At 35.2% G+C, this 20,051-nt stretch overlaps 2 long non-coding RNA genes across 2 annotated transcripts in view; one reads left to right on the forward strand and one right to left on the reverse strand.

Moving 5' to 3' along the window:
* Positions 1 to 384, reverse strand: part of LOC130010430 (uncharacterized) — a 62,017-nt gene extending 61,633 nt beyond the window's left edge. Inside the window, exon 1 of the long non-coding RNA XR_007675413.2 lies at positions 307 to 384. This is a non-coding gene — a long non-coding RNA (uncharacterized LOC130010430). The remainder of the gene's footprint in view (positions 1 to 306) is intronic.
* LOC130010676 (uncharacterized) overlaps positions 1 to 20,051 on the forward strand; it is a 27,105-nt gene continuing 7,054 nt past the window's right edge. The window contains exons 1-2 of the long non-coding RNA XR_008785946.1: positions 1 to 62; positions 10,022 to 10,250. This is a non-coding gene — a long non-coding RNA (uncharacterized LOC130010676). The remainder of the gene's footprint in view (positions 63 to 10,021; positions 10,251 to 20,051) is intronic.

Here is a 20,051-nt window from a genome sequence, read left to right on the forward strand (position 1 = left end):
AAATAGTAAACAAAGCAAATGGCGTCAAACGGATGAAGCTCTCTCTCGTTAGAAATTAAAAGGTCGGTAAAATAAAAAGTTATTGATCAATTCGGCTGAAATTTGGTGTGTGGTCATTGCTAGTCCCCCTGAACATCCTCTGAAAATTTCAAGTTCCTACGACCACGGGAACTGGTAGAGGTACGAAAGTGCAATAGCGCCTATTTGTTATCCATGCGGTTGAACAAGAGGAACACGAAATGATAGGGGAAGACAAATACTGCTTTAATTCACAATAATAAATAAAATTTCTTTACTTTCACTTACCTCGTAACCAATCGACAACCTGATTTGATGTCCAGATCTCAAACATAATGTAATTTGCGTTAGCCATTTTTATTTTCTACAATATGTCTATGGGAGGTAACTCCACTTGTTGATTAACTTTGGGGGCAGACCACTTTTAATTAACACCACATTGCCAGGTTTTGCTCATAAATATTCAGAATTACTAGTCTTAACGCATGAAAGCTGAGATGGGGAATTTTCTCTACAATGACTTCAATGTTAAATCCAGGGAACTCCTTGGCCTATAATTTTGATGATCTTAATCTTTATATCCACAAAGTGCCAACACATGACAATCATCTGACAAATATGTTGAAGGAGGTTGATCATGACGATTTTTTTTTCACGTCTGATCAACAGAATCCAGGGGGGTGGGGGGAAAGTGCTAACTTGGGCACCCCTGAATGGATAAAAAAGTTATTCTAGTTCAATAAGCCATATAGGGCATTCTGCAATCGTCTTATTCCCATTCTAGAACTTTTTATCAATATATTCGCAATGGATGAACTACCATTGTAAAGCTTCTGTGAAATAGAATATATGCCATACTATTCCTGTTAACACAGAGTCAAACATTTAATGACCTACTGTTGAGATGAAGACATATTTCTTACACTTGCTACTGCATTGCCACAGAAAATGTGCCATATTTCTTTATTTACATGATTTAACATATCATCTCACACAAACTTTACCAATTATTATTATTATTTTTGGACATTTTGGTAACACACAACTTCCACTTCTATTCTAATTTATTCCAATCCATCCTCACCATGATTTCCATCACATTCTGGATATATATCACAACGTAATTTTAACTTTTAAACCATTAATGTGTATGCTTATATGCTTACTTCAATATTTAAGACACAAGTCACATCAATTAGCATTTTTATGTGTGTAAATAGCCAATATAACATATGTAAGTAAGAAATTACTGGTACATGCACTGAAATTAACATTAACATACATATTACTAGGTTAAGAGTTGGAATTATATTGTTAATTCTGCTCCATATATTTTGACTATTACAGGTATGCCTTATATACATGTACTTGATGACCTAACTCAATTATCCTGTAAGTTGCAATATTTCCCAGGCAGAGGCTATCAAGAATGGACAAAAGTATATATAGCTCCAACAAATACATAAACTAAGGTTCACACTTTATTTAAACTGTATCATGAACAAAATATAATGTGTCCACTGGTTGCTAACAACAAAAAGTTAATGTATTAATGATACCGATATGATACAAATTATATATATGATCATAAACAATTCTCAAATCTTTGTTGGGAAGATAGTTCGATTATGTTTTATATTGATGAAAATGTATTCTAATTTCAAACAAATAATCTTTGTATTATAAATAAAATCAACATTTTTTTTCTCAGCTCAACACTAATTTAATATTCACTTCACATTTTTCTTGTTTTTATCTGTCTACAATGTACATTTTTAATAACGTTTATTTTGTAGACACAAGATTCTATATATTTATCATATTTTATCCTTCCTCATCTGGTGGTATTCCTAATTCTTCATCTGTCCATTTAGAAGTGTCTGGAAGAACATAATGCCCCTAAAACATAAAAAACAAGCCAACAGTGAGGCTGATGTCCCCCGCTGAAATCCCAAAATAAATAGATGACACATATTAATTAATCGCACATTTATTATTTTCAAAGTATCGAGCAATCAAACTATATACTAAGTTTCATCACTCTCTATCAGATAGATTATCTTGTCCCAAAGCATCAACGAATGGAATTGATTAGCTCTGCATAACTTCAGCTCGAAATGTTAATCATTGAACTCAGTCAAGACATTCACCTTATGAACATCTACATCAAGTTTAAAGGAGCTAAGTCGCTAATACTTGGGACCTAGAAATTGACACAAATGGGTCGCAACGCATACAATAATGGAATAATGTAATATGAATGAATATAAATTGATTTACATTCAATCATTTCTGTTTTAACTGTAATTTTTAATCAGTTAGGTTCGGAGAAATACGCCAGTATTCTCAATCGAATTTCAATCTCTAGCCTCTGGTTATTCCAGTCTACGCCAATATTATTTATTGGGCTTGCTCTCCAGATAAGAATATAGCGTCATCGTCTGACATGACTTGTGGAATATGCCTAGCCTCGTTTTTAGAGTCCCTTATTACAAATAGCGCTGAAACGCATTATGATACACGATTCGTGTACCAATTATAAAATGTTTATTTTGTCTTAAATATTGGATATCAGAAGACCATCTTTTCCCGGTAAGATCACAACATCAATGTTGATTTAAACCAACAAATAAATCGTGTTTTCAATGTCGAAGATTTTGGATGATATTAAAAGCAGAGTTGTTATGTTCCAAAGTCTTGACCAATCAAATTGCTTATTGTTCCTTAGCCTAAGCAGAAAATTCTCACCATCGAACTCTGTCAAAGTAATGATATAATGAATCTATATTCGGAGTTTCATTGCTTCCACTTCATTATAACCAAAGTTATCATGCCCCAAAGCATCAACCAATCAGAATCAGAATCAGATTGCTTATCTCTGCTTACCGTAAGCAGACAATGTTCATCATCGAACTCATCAAGGCATTCACCTAATGAATGCCTACACAAAGTCTGAACACTCTACCTCAGTTAGAAGGAGTTATTGTGTTCTAAAGTCTCGACCAATCAAATTGCTTATCGCTCTGCTTACCCGAAGCAGAAAATGTTCATTATCAAACTTAGTCATGGTATTGATGTAAAAAAAAGCTATACACCAATTGTCCTTACTCTTACTTAATTAGAAATAAAGTTATCGTGTGCTAAAGCATCAAGCAATCAAATTGCTTATCACTGCTTACCCGAAGCAGAAAATCCTGATCTTCAAACTCCATAAAGGCATTCATCTAATAGACACCTACACCAAGTGTGAACATTCAAACTCAATTAGAATGAGAGTTATTGTGTTCCAAAGTCTTGACCAATCAAATTGCTTATTGCTCTGCTTACCCTGAGCAGAAAATGCCCATATTCGAACTTAGTCAAGGTATTGATGTAATGAAACTATACACCAAGTTTCATCACTCTCACTTTATTAGAACTAAAGTTATCGTGTCCTAAAGCATTAACCAATCAAATTGCTTATCTCTGCTTACCCTAAGCAGAAAATGACCATCTTCGAACTCCATCAAGGTATTGACCTAATAAATACCTACATCAAGTTTGAACATTCTAGCTCAATTAGAAAGAGAGTTATAATAGTGTGTTCCAAAGTCTCGGCCAATCAAACTTCTTATGGCTCTGCTTCCCCTGAGCAGAAAATGCTCATTATCGAACTTAGTCAAGGTATTGATGTAATGAAACTATACACCAAGTTTCATTACTCTCTCTAAATTAGAACTAAAGTTATTGTGTCCCAAAGCATCAACCAATCAAATTGCTTATCTCTGCTTACCCTAACCATAAAATGCTCATTTTCGAACTCCATCAAGGTAAGGACCTAATGAATACCTATATCAAGTTTTAACATTCTAGCTCAATTAGAAAGAGAGTTATTGTGTCCCAAAAAGTGTGACGGACAGACAGACAGACGAACCCATTTTAATAGTCCCCTGCTTTCTTTGAAAGGTGGGCGACAAAAAAAACATGGAAAATAATCAATAATGATATTAGTGATTGAAGCCACGAAGTCTTAACTTTATAAAGCAGAATTCATGACATAATACTAACTTTTAACCTGGTAATATACTAATACGTATAAACGCTTACTTCAATGCATCTAACTTCTTACTTAAACATACATTATGCAAGAGCTAAATCTGCCAATTGCAGGTCTTTCTTTAGCCCTGAAATGTTATCTAAATTATTAATTAGACATTAACTTATCCAGAAAATAATCAACTCTCATTGTCATCGCTAGCCTGCAATATTTACTGGATTAGAATCTGGTCTGCTGCTGCTGATTAATCAAACGAGAGCATTGCTAACGCTGCAATATATGTCCACATTCCAGCTTTGATTGATATGGTACTTTTTAAAATGAAATGAAATGAAATGGGGTTTAACGTCCTACTGTTTTGCTCCGACCTGGGCTAATGAAGACGGGCATACGCCATACAGTGTGCTATGAGGGAAATTTTGCCCGGACAGCGGCACTACGGCCTACTCTTATATCGAATTCCAACTGTCTAGGGATCTTTTATGTGCACGCCAATGTGTACACGGGACCTCGGTTTTTCGTCTCATCCGAATGACTAGACAGCTGTCCTTGTCAGGCCCTCCGTCCTGCATCACTGACAAGGGGAAACCATGCCGGAAAATCTGGATGAACTTTCTCGGCCAATGCAGGGATCGAACACCCGACCTCCAGGCTAGCGAGCCAGCGCCTTACCCACTTAGCCACCGTGATCCCCACTTTTTAAAATGAAGAGAATGAAATATGAAATGGCTGTAATATGACAAGAGACAAAGAAGGCTACAGAGAAAATATTAACAAAAAAGTGGGTATGACACTGCCCCAGGATGTTGGGGCAAGCACCAAAATAAATAGTTGCTGTCTGTACGGTATAAGGAATAAATATGCGAAGTTCCAAGATGATCCATTCAGAATTGCTGCCTGTAGATGATAAATACAAAAAATGGGTGTGGCTCTGCCCCTGGGGGTTGGATATGGAACAATATAAATAGGTACCACCCTGTTACTGAAATGACAACATCAATAGTTGTCGTCCTTAGGGTATACTATAAGGAATAAGTATACCAAGTTCCAAGATAATCAATTCAGAATTGTGGCCTTTGGGCGATAAAGGCAAAAATTGGGCGTGGCTCGGCCGGGGCATTCACCAAAATCAATAGTTGACGCCCTTAGGCTATAAGGAATACATATGCCAAGTACCAAGTTGATCCATTCAGAATTCCGGCCTGTAAACGATAAACACAAAAATTGGGCGTGGCTCTGCCCCTGGGGGTCGGGACATGCAATTGTCGTCCTTAGGCTATAAGGAATACATATCTCAAGTTCAAAGAAAATCCATTAAGAATTGTAGCCTGTAGGCGACACACAGACATACAAAAAGAAATGGAGCGTTGCTCTGCCCCTGGGGGTTGGGCAATCACCCAAAAAACAATAGGGGGCATCCTAATGTATAAGGAATAGGTATGCAAAGTTTCAAAAGGATCTGTTAAGAATTGCGGCCTGTAGGCGATAAACAAACAAATACAAGAAATGGGCATGGCCCTGCCCCTGGGAATCGGGCACGCACCAAAAATAACAGGGATCATCCTTAGGGTATAAGGAATAAGTATGTTAACTTTTAAGATGATCACTTAAGAATTGTGGCCTGTAGGCGACACACAGACACACAAAAAGAAAATGGGCGTGGCTCTGCCCCTGGGGGTTGGACATGCATCCCAAACGATAGGGATGTTCCTTAACGTACAAAGAATTAGTATGCAAAGTTTCACGATGATACGTTAAGAAATGCGGCCTGTAGACGACAAACAAACAAATACAAGAAATGGCTGGGGATCGGGCATGCACCAAAAACAATAGGGATCATCCTTAGGGTATATGGAATAAGTATGTAAAGTTTTAAGATGATCACTTAAGAATTGTGGCCTGTAGGCGACACACAGACACACACACAGACAGGGGCGACGGCAATATTGTAAAAATGGATAATCGTGACTACGTTTTTTTATCGTACTGACTTTAGTAATGATGATCTAGGCTAGGCCCAAAATCCAATCGCTAAATTCTTGGTTCAGGGTGGATCAATCTAGTTTTTAACTATTATAGTGAGAACTGCCAGCTCTTTATCTAATCTCCCATAATGTATCATTAAGTAAATTGTCAAATACTCAAACCAATAAATGGTAATTGCATGCTTTTCTACATTGTTAAGATTACTTCAGACACTGCATAACAGCTATTAGTTACAGATCTCCATAATCTATATACCGATATATGTGTGTGTGTGTGTGGGGGGTGTATGTATGTTTGCCCATCTCGCTTCGTCACCGTAATCCACCCCCCACATGTGGTATCAAATTAACCAGCATGGCCCTGTGAATGTTTTAGGCCATGATTTACGAAGGTCAAGGTCACAGATCTTGGGCCCCGGGTATCCTGTTTGTTACTAATAAATGTTAAAATTGAATAATTTTTTAATAGCAATCAAGCTACTAATTTCCATACTCACAATTATATGTTCTGGTTCGCGGTACAACCCATATAAAATCCAATACCATAGAAAAAACCCAATAAAATTGCAATAAATATTAGTTTTATTATCTACTACTGTTTTCTTTCTATAACACCATCTGTAAGTAAACAAGATATAAAAGTAAGAAATAAACCTCAAAGTATAAGGAATATTGCAGTTGAAAATTGAATTATTTATTTTGTACGAAAGTTGGTTTTATGAAAAGGTTACTTCCTATATTGAATTTTATTTATTAATGAAGTTTCATCTGAAATTTATATAAACCAGTGCCCAGCAGTTGCCAGGCAAAATACACCCACATATTGCAAGAGATGGATAGAGAACAAGCTAAAAACAAAAGCAATTTTTCGTACAATCAGGGGCCATAATCCAGAAAGATATGGTTTAAAATGCGCAAATATCGAAAGGGACTGAGATCTTTGGGACATAAACATATATTTTAAGTTTCATCAAAATCGGATAAAAATTGTGACCTCTAGAGGGTCCACAACTATCGTATTACATACTTTTACACAATTTGCGTACAAAGAGCGGCCATTTTGTCAGACAGTTTCTTATTCGATTTTTCCGAAATTCAACCTTCATTATGGTGGAATGGTGATATATTTAAACGGTTTTTAAAATTTGATAAAAAAAATTGACCTCTAGAGAATCCACAAGCTAAAAAAACACTATTTTTCCAACAATCAGGATTCAGGGGCCATAATCCATACCAGATATGCACAAGTAGCGAAAGGAACCGAGATCTTTCGGACATTAACATATATTTTCATAAAAATCTGATAACATTTGCAACTTCTAGATATGATCCGATATGAACCGATATGCCCAAATATGGAATGGAACCAAGATCTTTGGGTTATAAACATGCATTTCAAGTTTCATCAAAATCGGATCAAAATTGTGACCACTAGAGGGTCCACAACCATTTGTCATTTTGTCTAGCAGTTTTGGTCAGATTTTCATGAAATTTGAACTCAACCAACAATACGGTGTAACGGTGATATATTCGAACGTTTTTTTAAATCAGATAATTGTGACCTCTAGAGAAACCACAAGCTAAAAACACGATTTTTCGTACAATCAGGGGACATAACATCCTCGGTTACCCAGTGTACTCATTCCGTTCTACTCCACTATACCTGGGTTAATCTATGGGGAAGACACATTTTCAAGTTATCCGCCCTTGATGATTGTGCTATTTTTATCGACCAATCCCATAAATTGTTATTTGAAAAGGAAGTTGGCAAATGGAAGTAATACTCATCAGACAATGTAAGGAGTTGGCCTATTCTAAATGCGTAATTATTAAAAACCAATTATTAATGAAGACCAGACGTTCATATAACTAATGTAGGGTCATTAGTTTTATTGAGAATCGTTTGTTCGTTCCCGGAATTTTATAAAAGTCAAACATATGTTATACATATTTGAAATCAACAACACATACTACAGATTTTGATAATACAATTAAATATAAATATAAATATATACATTATTTACATAAATCATTCAGTAAATGAACAGGTATAGTGGAGTAGAATGGAATGAGTACACTGGGTAACCGAGGATGGGGACATAATTCAGGAAGTTACAATCCGATATGCAAGAATATCGAAAGGAACCAAGCTCTTTGGGGTTATGAACACGCATTTCAAGTTTCATGAAAATCAGATCAAAATCGTGACCTCTAGAGGCTTCACAACCTTGATATACCATATTTTTACACTAGTAGCGTACGAGGGGCAGCCATTTTGTCCGGCAGTTTTGGTTCGATTTTCACGAAATTCAAACTCCACCATCATTACGGTGTAACGGTGATATATTCAAACGTTTTTTTAAATCAGATAATAATTGTGACCTCTAGATGGACCACAAGCTAAAAATGTGATTTTATGTACAGTCAAGGGCCATAATTCAGGAAGTTACGATCCGATATGCGCAAATATTGAAAGGAACCAAGATCTTTGGGTTATAAACATGTATTTCAAGTTTCATTAAAATCGGATAAAAATTGTGAGCTCTGGGGGGTCCACAACCTTGATATACCATATTTTTACACTATCAGTGTACCGTCATTAAGGCATAACGGTGATCATTGTGATATAAACATAAATTTAAAGTTTCATCAAAATCGGATCAAAAATGAGGGGCAGCCAATTTGTCCGGCAGGTTTGGTCCGATTTTCACAAAATTCGAACTCAACCATCATTAGGGTGTAACAGTGATATATTCACACGTTTTTGGGTTTTTTTTAAATCGGATAAAAATTGTGACCTCTAGAGAGACAAGTTAAAAACACGATTTTTGTAAAATCAAAGGCCATAATTCCGGAGATTACGATCCGATATGCGCGAATATCGAAAAAGAACCAAGATCCTTGGGTTATAAACATGTAATTAAAGTTTCATCAAAATCGGATCAAAATTGTAACCTCTAGAGGCTTCACAACCTTTATATACCATATGTTTACACTATTTGTGTACGAGGGGCGGTCATTTTGTCCGGCAGTTTTGGTCTGATTTTCAAAAAATCCATAGGCTTGTTCGTCTCATGACCTTAAACACTGTGTATAAATTTAAAGTCAATCGGATATTAACTTTGGCCTCTAGAGCGTTCACAAGATTTTTTTGAAGTGATCAAGAGCCATAACTCTGGCAGTAATTATCAGAAATCACTGAAAATGAATTGGCTTCTTCATCTCATGACCTTAAACACTGTGTATAAATTTAAAGACAATTGGATATTAACTTTAGCCTCTAGAGCGTCCACAAGATTTTTTGAAGTGATCAAGGGCATTAACTCTAGCACTAATTATCAGAAATCGTTGAAAATGCTCATTATCGTACTTATTCAAGGTATTGATGTAAAAAAACTATACACTAAATTTGATCAATCTCATTTAATTAGAACTAAAGTTATCGTGTCCCAAAGCATCATCCAATCAAATTGCTGATCTCTGCTGACCCTCAGCAGAAAATGCTCATCTTTGAACTCCATCAAGGCATTGACCAAATAAACACCTACACCAAGTTTGAACTTTATAGCTCAATTAGAAGAAGAGTTATTGTGTCACAAAAAGTGTGGCGGACAAACAGACGGACGGACGGACGGACAGATGAACCCATTTTAATAGATAAGGATCATCATAGTTGTTTAGCATAGTCTGGTCTGGATTTGATATAAATTTAGAGAAAACCAAAGTTGGCTATAGGTACTTCTGTAGATTGCAAGGCCTATAAGGCCATCCTAAACACACAGTTACGTTATTGTCGTGACTTGTAATACTATTAACTATATAGTGAAATGCCAAAACTTTAGGCAGCAAATATATACACGTTTTATAACTGGAGCAGTATGTCTATAGTAGGCGAGGCCACCACATATTATGTTCCTTTCAACTAGTAAAATAGAGAAAACATGCAGAGATTTTCTTTATATCATGATGATTTAATTTGTAGGATGTGTGGCTAGTGCTCCCTTGCTGTCGGGCTTCTGATTGCACTCCCAACACTGGCAAATGACAGGGTTCAGTTTTTTCCCCATGTACATCAGTAACACAACAATGAAGAAAAGCCAAGACTAAGAGGTGACAAGTTTGATCCTGTTGCAGTAATCCGCATCCACATTATCAACACAATGTCCTTTCGATATTTTGTGAAAGAATGCACTTCAAGATTGTAGATACCGGTAAGTAATATTCAAAAGTATTAATAAAATAGTATTTATTTAAAAATACATGTAACATGTACAGTGTTTACATCTAAATGACTAGATATAATTATGCAAACAGTTTTACAATGTATGTTCTGAATCAAAAGGTAACAGACTTTGCAGAGAATAAAATTGTGAAATCACATGTTAAATTTCTTTGTAAGAGTTTGAAGAATTAATGTATATGTGGTTAATTTAGATTATTTATATTAAGCAAAATACCGTAGAGGGGTGTCAGGCAGTGTCTGGTCAGATCTGTTACCCACCTATACCCATTGTTTCATAAATTAAGTACGCTTACCTAAGATGAGAGTTTAATATTCAACCAGCACTAAAGGATTAAATTGAACAATACGAGCAATTAAGCCCTGAAGCTGGGGCTATCTAAGTCACGTGACAACTCTTAGCCAATCATCTGTAGAAGATGAGCACAATAGTTCACTGTCTTTAAATAGGCATGCTGAGCGGGAAATCAATACATTCCAACTTAGCAGACTATAGACTTTCTCTTCTTTTATTTTAAAGGTAAGTGCGTAGATCGTTATATGCTAGTCCTCATGAGTTAAATATATGTATGTAATTTATATGTTCTATGCTTGTATTTTTATTTTATTCCACAAATACGCATATAGATATATCTTATGTATACATGCGCTATATATTTGTATTCCCCCAAATATTTGTATCGTTCTACGAATATTCAGGGGTGCAGGCTGTTTCATAACCTGGCTGTTTCGTACTTAGTTCATTCGTACCCTTATGAAAAAGTCCTATAGAAAAAGTACAGGTGTCTATAGAAGTTTGTGGGATTCTATAGAATGCTGCAGGAAAACGAATTCATTCTGTAGTTTTTTTCACATGACTATACATTCAAAGATAGGTTGCCAGGCAACGAAACATACCCCACAGCAGCTAAATCGTCCGGGCAGTCAACAAGTGTTGTCGCATATTTTTTACTTTTTTTTGGTAAAGAAACATTTATAATACACGAAAATCTGATTAAGAGTAACAACTCATGAAGTAATTATCAATCTGAAGTCAATCGGATGATAACTTTAGCCTCTAGGGCGTCAAAAGTTTTTTCAAAGTGATCAAGGGCCATAAGTTTGGCAGTAATTATCGGAAATCGTTGAAAATCAATGGGATTCTTTGTCTCATGACCTCAAACACTGTGTATAAATTTAAAGTCAATTGGATATTAACTTTAGCCTCAAGAGCATCCACAAGATTTTTTGAAGTGATCAAGGGCAGTAATTATCGGAAATTGCTGAAAATCAATACGCTTCTTCGTCTTATGACCGTAAACACTGCGTATAAATTTAAAGTCAATCGGATATCAACTTTGGCCTTTAGGGCATCCACAAGATTTTTGAAGTGATCAAGGGCCATAACTCTGGAAGTAATTATTGAAAATCGCTGAAAATGAATAGACGTCTTCGTCTCATGACCTTAAACACTGTGTATAAATTTAAAGTCAATCGGATATTAACTTTGGCCTCTAGAGCGTCCACAAGATTTTTTTGAAGTGATCAAGAGCCATAACTCTGGCAGTAATTATCAGAAATCACTGAAAATGAATTGGCTTCTTCATCTCATGACCTTAAACACTGTGTATAAATTTAAAGACAATTGGATATTAACTTTGGCCTCTAGAGCGTCCACAAGATTTTTGAAGTGATCAAGGGCCATAACTCTGGAAGTAATTATTGAAAATCGCTGAAAATGAATAGACGTCTTCGTCTCATGACCCTAAACACTGTGTATAAATTTTAACTTTGACTTCTAGAGCATCCACAAGATTTTTCAAAGTGATCAAGGGCCATAACTCTAGCAGTAATTATAGGAAATTGCTGAAAATCAATAGGCTTCTTCGTCTCATGACCTTAAACACTGTGTATAAATTTAAAGTCAAACAGATATTAACTTTAGCCTCTAGAGCGTCCACAAGATTTTTTGAAGTGATCAAGGGCCATAACTCTAGCAGTAATTATCGGAAATCGCTGAAAATCTATAGGCTTCTTCCTCTCATGACCTTAAACACTGTGTATAAATTTAAAGTCAATTGGATATTAACTTTGACCTCTAGAGCATCCACAAGATTTTTTTAAGTGATCAAGGGCCATAACTATGGCAGTAATTATCGGAAATTGCAGAAAATCAATAGGCTTCTTCGTCTCATGACCTTAAACACTGTGTATAAATTTAAAGTCAATCGGATATTAACTTGAGCCTCTAGAGCGTCCACATGCAATCGTGGATGCCGGACCGACGGACGGGGGCCACAACAATATACGACCACATTTCAATGTGGGCGTATAAAAACATGTACTATAGTTTTGTGTAGGATTGATAGATGAATATTTTCTGAGTTTAATTTCCTACAGAATTCTATAGAATACTGTAAGAAACTATTGGAAAAAAAATAAATCTACAGATTCATTGGTGCTGCTATAGTTTTCTATAGAACTAACTTGTATCCTCGAGTCATTTGAGTAATCCTTCAGTTTTCTATAGCGTTTGTGGTAAAAACTATAGTTTGCTATAAAACTAACTTGTATTCTCATGTCAGCTGTAGTTCTTATAGATTTGGTGGTAAAACCTATAGTTTTCTATAGAACTAACTTATTGTCTCAAGTCAGTTGTGTAATCCTATAGTTTTCTATGACATTCTGACATTTTTTTCTATAGATTTTGTGGAGAAAGATATAATGCATGAGCCTTCTATATTTTTCTTTAGAATTTATATGTATACTGTACTTAAACCATTTTAACAAATAGCCTACTATATATAGTTTCCTACATAATAATGTAGTAACAATGTTCTATACTACAGATTTCATAAATTGGCCAGGTCTTTTATTTATACTATAGTTTACAACATAATTTAGTGATGCACTTGTATGTAATCTTTTCCTGGATGCCGTTTTCCTTAATTTATTGTGATACCAAATGACAAACTAAAATAAGCTTACCACGAAAAATACCAGCGGCTGCCAGGCAGGATACACCCACATTTTTCGAGAGATGGATAGAGAACAAGCTAAAAAGAAAGTGATTTTTCCTACAATCAAGGGCCATAATTCAGGAAATTACAATTCAATATGCGCAAATATCGAAAGGAACCAAGATCTTTGGGTTATAAACTTACATTTCAAGTTTCAACAAAATCGGATAAAAATTGTGACCTCTATAGGGTCCACAACCTTGATATACCATATTTTTACGCTATTTGAGAACGATGGGCGGCCATTTTGTCTGTCAGTTTTGGGCCTATTTTCACGAAATTTGAAATCAGAGGTCCTCAGAGTATAACAGTGATTTACTAAAATGTTCTTTTAAATCGGATAAAAATTATGATCTCTATACGGTCCACAAGCTAAAAACGCGATTTATCGTACAATCAGGGGCCATAATTCAGGACGTTACAGTCCGATATGCACGAATATCGAAAAAGGAACCGAGATCTGTGGGTTATAAACTTACATTTCAAGTTTCAACAAAATCGGAGAAAAATTGAGACCTCTATAGGGTCCACAACCTTGATATACCATACTTTTACGCTATTTGAGAACGAAGGGCGGCCATTTTGTCTGTCAGTTTTGGGTCAATTTTCACGAAATTTGAAATCAGCGGTCCTTAGGGTGTAACGGTGATATAATAATACGTTTTTTTTAAATCGGATAAAAATTATGACCTCTATAGGGTCCACAAGCTAAAATCGTGATATTTCGTACAATCAGGGGCCATAATTCAGGAAGTTACAGTCCGATTTGCGCGAATATAGAGAGCAATCGAGATCTTTGGGTTATAAACAAACATTTCAAGTTTGATCAAAATAGGATTAAAATTGTGACCTATATAGGGTCCACAACTTTGATATACCGTATTTTTACGCTATTTGAGAACAAACGGCGGCCATTTCGTCTGTCAGTTTTGGGACGATTTTCACGAAATTTGAACTCAGCCATCCTTAGGGTGTAACGGTGATATAATAATATGGTTTTTTCAAATCGAATAAAAATTATGACCTCTATAGTGTCCACAAGCTAAAAACGCGATTTTACGTACAATCAGGGCCATAATTCAGGATCTTTGGGTTATAAACATGCATTTCAAGTTTCATCAAAATCGGATCAAAATTGTGACCTCTAGAGTGTCCACAAGCTAAAAACGTGATTTTTCGTACAGAAATGAAATGAAATAAAATGAGGTTTAACGTCCTACTGTTTTGCTCCGAACTGGGCTAATGAAGACGGGCATACGCCATACAGTGTGCTATGAGGGAAATTTTGCCCGGACAGCGGCACTTGGGCCTACTCTTATATCGAATTCCAACTGCCAATGTGTACACAGGACCTCGGTTTTTCGTCCCATCCGAACGACTAGACAGCTTTCCTTGTCAGCCCCTCCGTCCTTCATCACGGACAAGGGAGAACCACGCCGGAAAATCTGGATGAACTTTCTCGGCCAATGCAGGGATCAAATACCCAACCTCCAGGCTAGCGAGCCAGCGTCTTACCCACTTAGCCACGTGATCCCCATTTTTCGTACAATCAGGGGGCCATAATCCATGAAGTTATGGTCTGATATATGCCAATATCTTAGGAAGATAAAGCTATATTTCAAGTTTCGTTGAAATCGGATAAAAATTGTGACCTGTAGAGTGTCCACAAACAAATTGTGGTCATCCGGACAGATGGACGGACAAACAGGGGCGACGACAATATACGTCCACATGAAAATTCTATAGAATTCTATAGTACCCATTCCTACAGAAAACTATAGTGACCCAATTTCCAAACTACAGAATACTACAGTATTCATTCCTATACATAACTGTAGAATTTCCTACAGAAAGTGCAAAAAAAAAAAAAACCTATAGAATACTATAGTATTTTCCTATAGAAATTTTGCCATAAATCAGTTGGAAAAACTATAGGATGTGCGCTACAGAAATTATAGAATATTTGGGGCCGTTTTTTCCTACAGGCCCCCCAAAACTCTGTAGAATACTACAGAATTTTATCCTATAGAAAATGGGACACGCCCCCCAAAAAACTCTGGTATTCTGTAGGATTTTTTGCTAAGGGTATACCTCACTTCGTACCTCAAATTAATTCGTACCTTTTCCTATGTTGTTGAAATCAGTTGAAAGAAATTGAATATGCCGAACCAGAATTAGAATATGCACGAGATTTGTACCTCAAAATGATTAGTTCCTTTCCCTCCTAAATCCAATGGCTGCGCTAAATTTATAAAGATAGGTTGCCAGGCAACGAAACATACGCCCACAGCAGCTAAATCGTCTGGGCAGTCAACAAGAGTTGTCGCATATTTTTACTTTTTCAGTAATGAAACATTTATAATATACTAAAATCTTATTAAGAGTAACAACTCATTAAACATGCATTATGCAAGAGCTAAATCTGACTATTTCAGGTCTTTCTTTAGGCCTGAAATGTTATTTAAATTATTAATTAGACATTAATTAACCTATCCAGGCCATAATCAACTCTAGATGGCTGCGCTAGCCTGCGATCTTTAGTGGATTGTAAGCCGATTTACTGCATAACTTTCCTTCTCATTAAACGATTAAATGGATAATCGAGACTATGCTGTTTATCGTACTGACTTTAGTAATGATAACCAAGGCTTATGGGAATTTCAGTCGCTTAGTTCTCGGTTCATAGTGGATCGATTTGAATGAAATTTTCACCAAATTGCCTTCTACCTTATCTAGTTTTTAACTATTATAGTGAGAACTGCCAACTCGTTACCGAATCTCCCATAATGTATCTTTAAGTAATTATCAGAAAATCATTAGAATTTGTTTGGTTTTTATATATTTCTGCCCCATGCTAACGTTTAGTATACGAAGTATAAAAATGGCTGCCGAACGAGAATTAGAATACACACGTGATTTGTACCTCAAATTGATTCGTAACTTTTCCTTTATGTTGTTGTTGAATTGAAAGAAATTAAAATAAATCTATATGTTATGGACCCAACTGCATGAAAATGGCTTTTGATCGTAACTGATGTAAATTTAGTGAACTGCTGAAGCAATTTTAGTTTAAATGTACCTTTGTGTGTGAATTTATTGGGTAGGCTGTGTAATATCATGGACCTTATAATACATGTATTATAAGGTCCATGGTTAAATATCAATATGGAAATTTCTAATTTTTTTTTTCAATGCATGCAATTCGCTTTTTGTTATTGTATCATCGCAGCTAATTCTCGTTCGGCAGCCATTTTTATATAAAAAAAAAAATTATTCGTTTTAATATTTTAACAGGCTGTGGTATATGATTTAAATGTTTCATATTCATTTAATTATGAATGCATAAAATTTGCTTTTTGTTATTAAATCATGGTAGCTAATGCTCGTTCGGCAGCCATTTTTATAAATTTATAAATTTTATAGATTTGATCAAATCGTTTAATATGTTTCATCTTTATTTCAATTTCTTTCAAACACATTAAGGAAAACAAACTAATCAATTTGAGGTACAAATCTCGTGCATATTCTAATTATGGTTCGGCAGTCACTTTTACAAATTTAGCGTAGCCGTTGGATTTGATCAAATCGTTTCACCTTTATTTCAATTTCTTTTAACTGATTTCAACAACATAGGAAAAGGTACGAATCAATTTGAGGTACGAAGTGAAGTACGAAACGGCTCATATGAGGTACGAATGAACTAAGTACGAAACAGCCAGGTTACAAAACAGCTGACATCCATATTCAGCAGTCAAGTTAAGGGCCTTTTAATATCTAATTACGTTTTTATGTACACGTTTCAAGGTATAGATACATATTATATCATATATTCATGTCGCTCTTGTTTTCCCCAATCATGTGAATACCTATTGAGAATCGTGATTGTATTTACTTGTATTAGAATTAGGTATATATATCATGTCATTGTTATTGTATGTCTTGACAAGCTCAGGCGAAACATGTAGACAATTAAACAATAGTAGTTTCTTTAGTGAATCTAACTGTCCAAAAACGAGGAAGGTAGAATACATGATGGAAAATGACCATTTTTTAGATGGAGGCCTGAGAATGAAAACTCGATACAAAAACTAATAAAAGATAAAAATGACCCAACAAATTTAAGTACGGTAGTGTCACATTAAACAACAAGGAAATTTCATTGCTCCATAAAGGCTTGAAGTTCACCCCTACACCACGAAGTGACACATGTACTTTAAAGTCTGAGCTGTCAAATTTTTGTAGAAAATTTAGACTACAACATCATTTTCATAAAGACGACTCCAATTTAGATGAATCAAGACAATCAGAACCAGAATATTTAGTACGGAACAAATCTATCTTCACACCACGTGCTGGACAGGATGTTTTTCTTGATAAATTCATCACCACTATATCAACGCACCAAGTCCAAAATAAAACATTCAAATCAAACCTTAATAAGGATCACAAAAAAGCTTTGAATGCCTTGAAAAATAGCTCTGATATAATTATAAAAAAGGCTGACAAGGGTGGTGCTATAGTGGTTATGGATACCTCATTTTATAAAGAGAACATATCAAAAATGCTTTCCAACAAGGAATATTACGCAGAATCTTCACTAAGTAAAAGCTAACGATATGATTCTACGAAAAATTCAAAACTTTATTGGTGCACATACAAACATACTTCACAAACAAGAAGATTACTTGTGTAATTTTCAACCTTCCACTGCCTATTTTTATGGATTGCCAAAGATCCATAAAAGCAAGACTATTCAAGAAGCTGTTAAAATTACAAAAAACGAAGTTGTTAACATTCGCAATCCGCGTGATTTAACCTTTAGGCCAATTGTAGGGGGGCCAACTAGTAGTACTCAACGCTTAAGCATCTTCATTGACATAATATTAAAACCATTTTGCACCAAAGTCAAAAGCTTCCTTCGCGATGACAGATTTCCTTCATCTACCGGATGAGGTTGAACCGGGAAGCACACTAATAAGCTTCGACATGGTCACCTTCTACAACAACATAGATAGAAATCTAGGATTGAAAGCGATTGGATATTGGATTGACACATATCCTGAGTTACTATCAAAATGCTTCACTAAATCATTTATCCTGGAAGCTTTGGACTTAGTTGTGTCGAACAATATTTTTTATTTCGATAATAATTTAATCTTGTGTATTTAGCACTAATTTCTTTCACACTAATTCAATATCAAGTCTTTGTTTAAAAACTCGAAAAAATCGTTTAAAATCACCAAAAATCAGTTTAAAGCTGACCATTCAATTTAGATAATGAGTGTCCAATTTACAAGTGTTTAATTTCTTGATCACTGTTAAAAAATAAACAACCAAATTGATTAATGATGTATAATGATTAATTTTTGAACCGTGGTCAGGAAGTTAAACACAAATTAATCAGTCAGCTTTAAAATAGACACAAGTACAAATTAGATGATTTTTTGTGATTTTAAATGATTTTTATGAGTTTTTAAACATATATTTGATATTAAATGAATGTGAAAGAAATTAGTGCTAGATACACAAGAATAAATGATACCCAGGTTACAGTGGTTGCTATTGAGTTTGATAGAGAATTCAGTGACATGATAAAAACACTGTAGTTTCGCTTCCTGGATGACTGCGTTACAATACTTAAAGCAGATATAACAGTTATCTCCAAATTACATAAATTATTGAACGAGTTGGACACTAATATCACATTCACTATGGATTTTAGCCCAACATCATTAAACTTTTTGGACGTAACCATTAATCTGTTACCAAAGGGGGTGATTGAAACCGGATCTTTATTACAAACAAACAGATACCCACCAATATCTAAACTTTCACTCTTGTCATCCTTCTCATACCAAACGGAACATACCATATAATTTAGCTAGAAGAGTATGTACCATTGTTTCGAACCCACTTGTCAAAGTTAAGCGACTAGAGGAATTAAAAACATTCTTATTGAAACAAGAATATCCTCTAGGTCTCATAGAAGATGCAACGGTTCAGGCCTTAAGTCTAGATCAGACAAAATTAAGACTACCAAGAACACACCCAGCATGCAAAAATCTAAATGTTGCTTTAGTCACTACATTTAACCCTTCACAAGAAGATGGGAAGTCTTTGATAAATAATAATTTACACATCCTTAAGAATAGTGAGGTTATGTCAAAAATTTTGTCTAAAACTAAGATTATTAACAGTTTTAAACAGCCAGGAATCTAGCTAAATTATTAACATCTTCAAAATTTGATAGTAGTCCAGATACACCGGTGGTAAGTGAATGTGGAGAAATAAATTGCAAGACCTGTAAAATAATAATTAAGGGCTCCTCAATCCAAATCACCGATAAATTCTTTCATATTAAGCAACCCATGAACTGTAAAACCAGTTATGTCATATATGTGATTGTTTGTTCAGGCTGTAATAGACGGTACATTGGAAAGATAGGTTGCCAGGCAACAAAACATACGCCCACAGCAGCTAAATCGTTCAGGCGGTCGTCGCATATTTATTCCTTTGCAGGTAATTGGGGGCCTTTACAAGACAGTTCCATACAGATCAGATTATAAATTTTGTCGTTTGAAGGTTTATAAGGTTCTACAAACTGAAACAAGGGTCTCAACTCTGGAAGTAATCAACAGAAATTGTTGAAATTTGACAGGCTTTTTGGTTTTACTAATTTAAATAATGCATATAAATTTCATACAGATCACATGTTCACTTTTGTCATTCAAACATTCACAATCGCCATAACTCTAGAAATTATTGACGGAAAT

Source organism: Patella vulgata, chromosome 2 (genome assembly GCF_932274485.2).
Source record: "Patella vulgata chromosome 2, xgPatVulg1.2, whole genome shotgun sequence".
Lineage (NCBI taxonomy): Eukaryota > Metazoa > Mollusca > Gastropoda > Patellidae > Patella > Patella vulgata.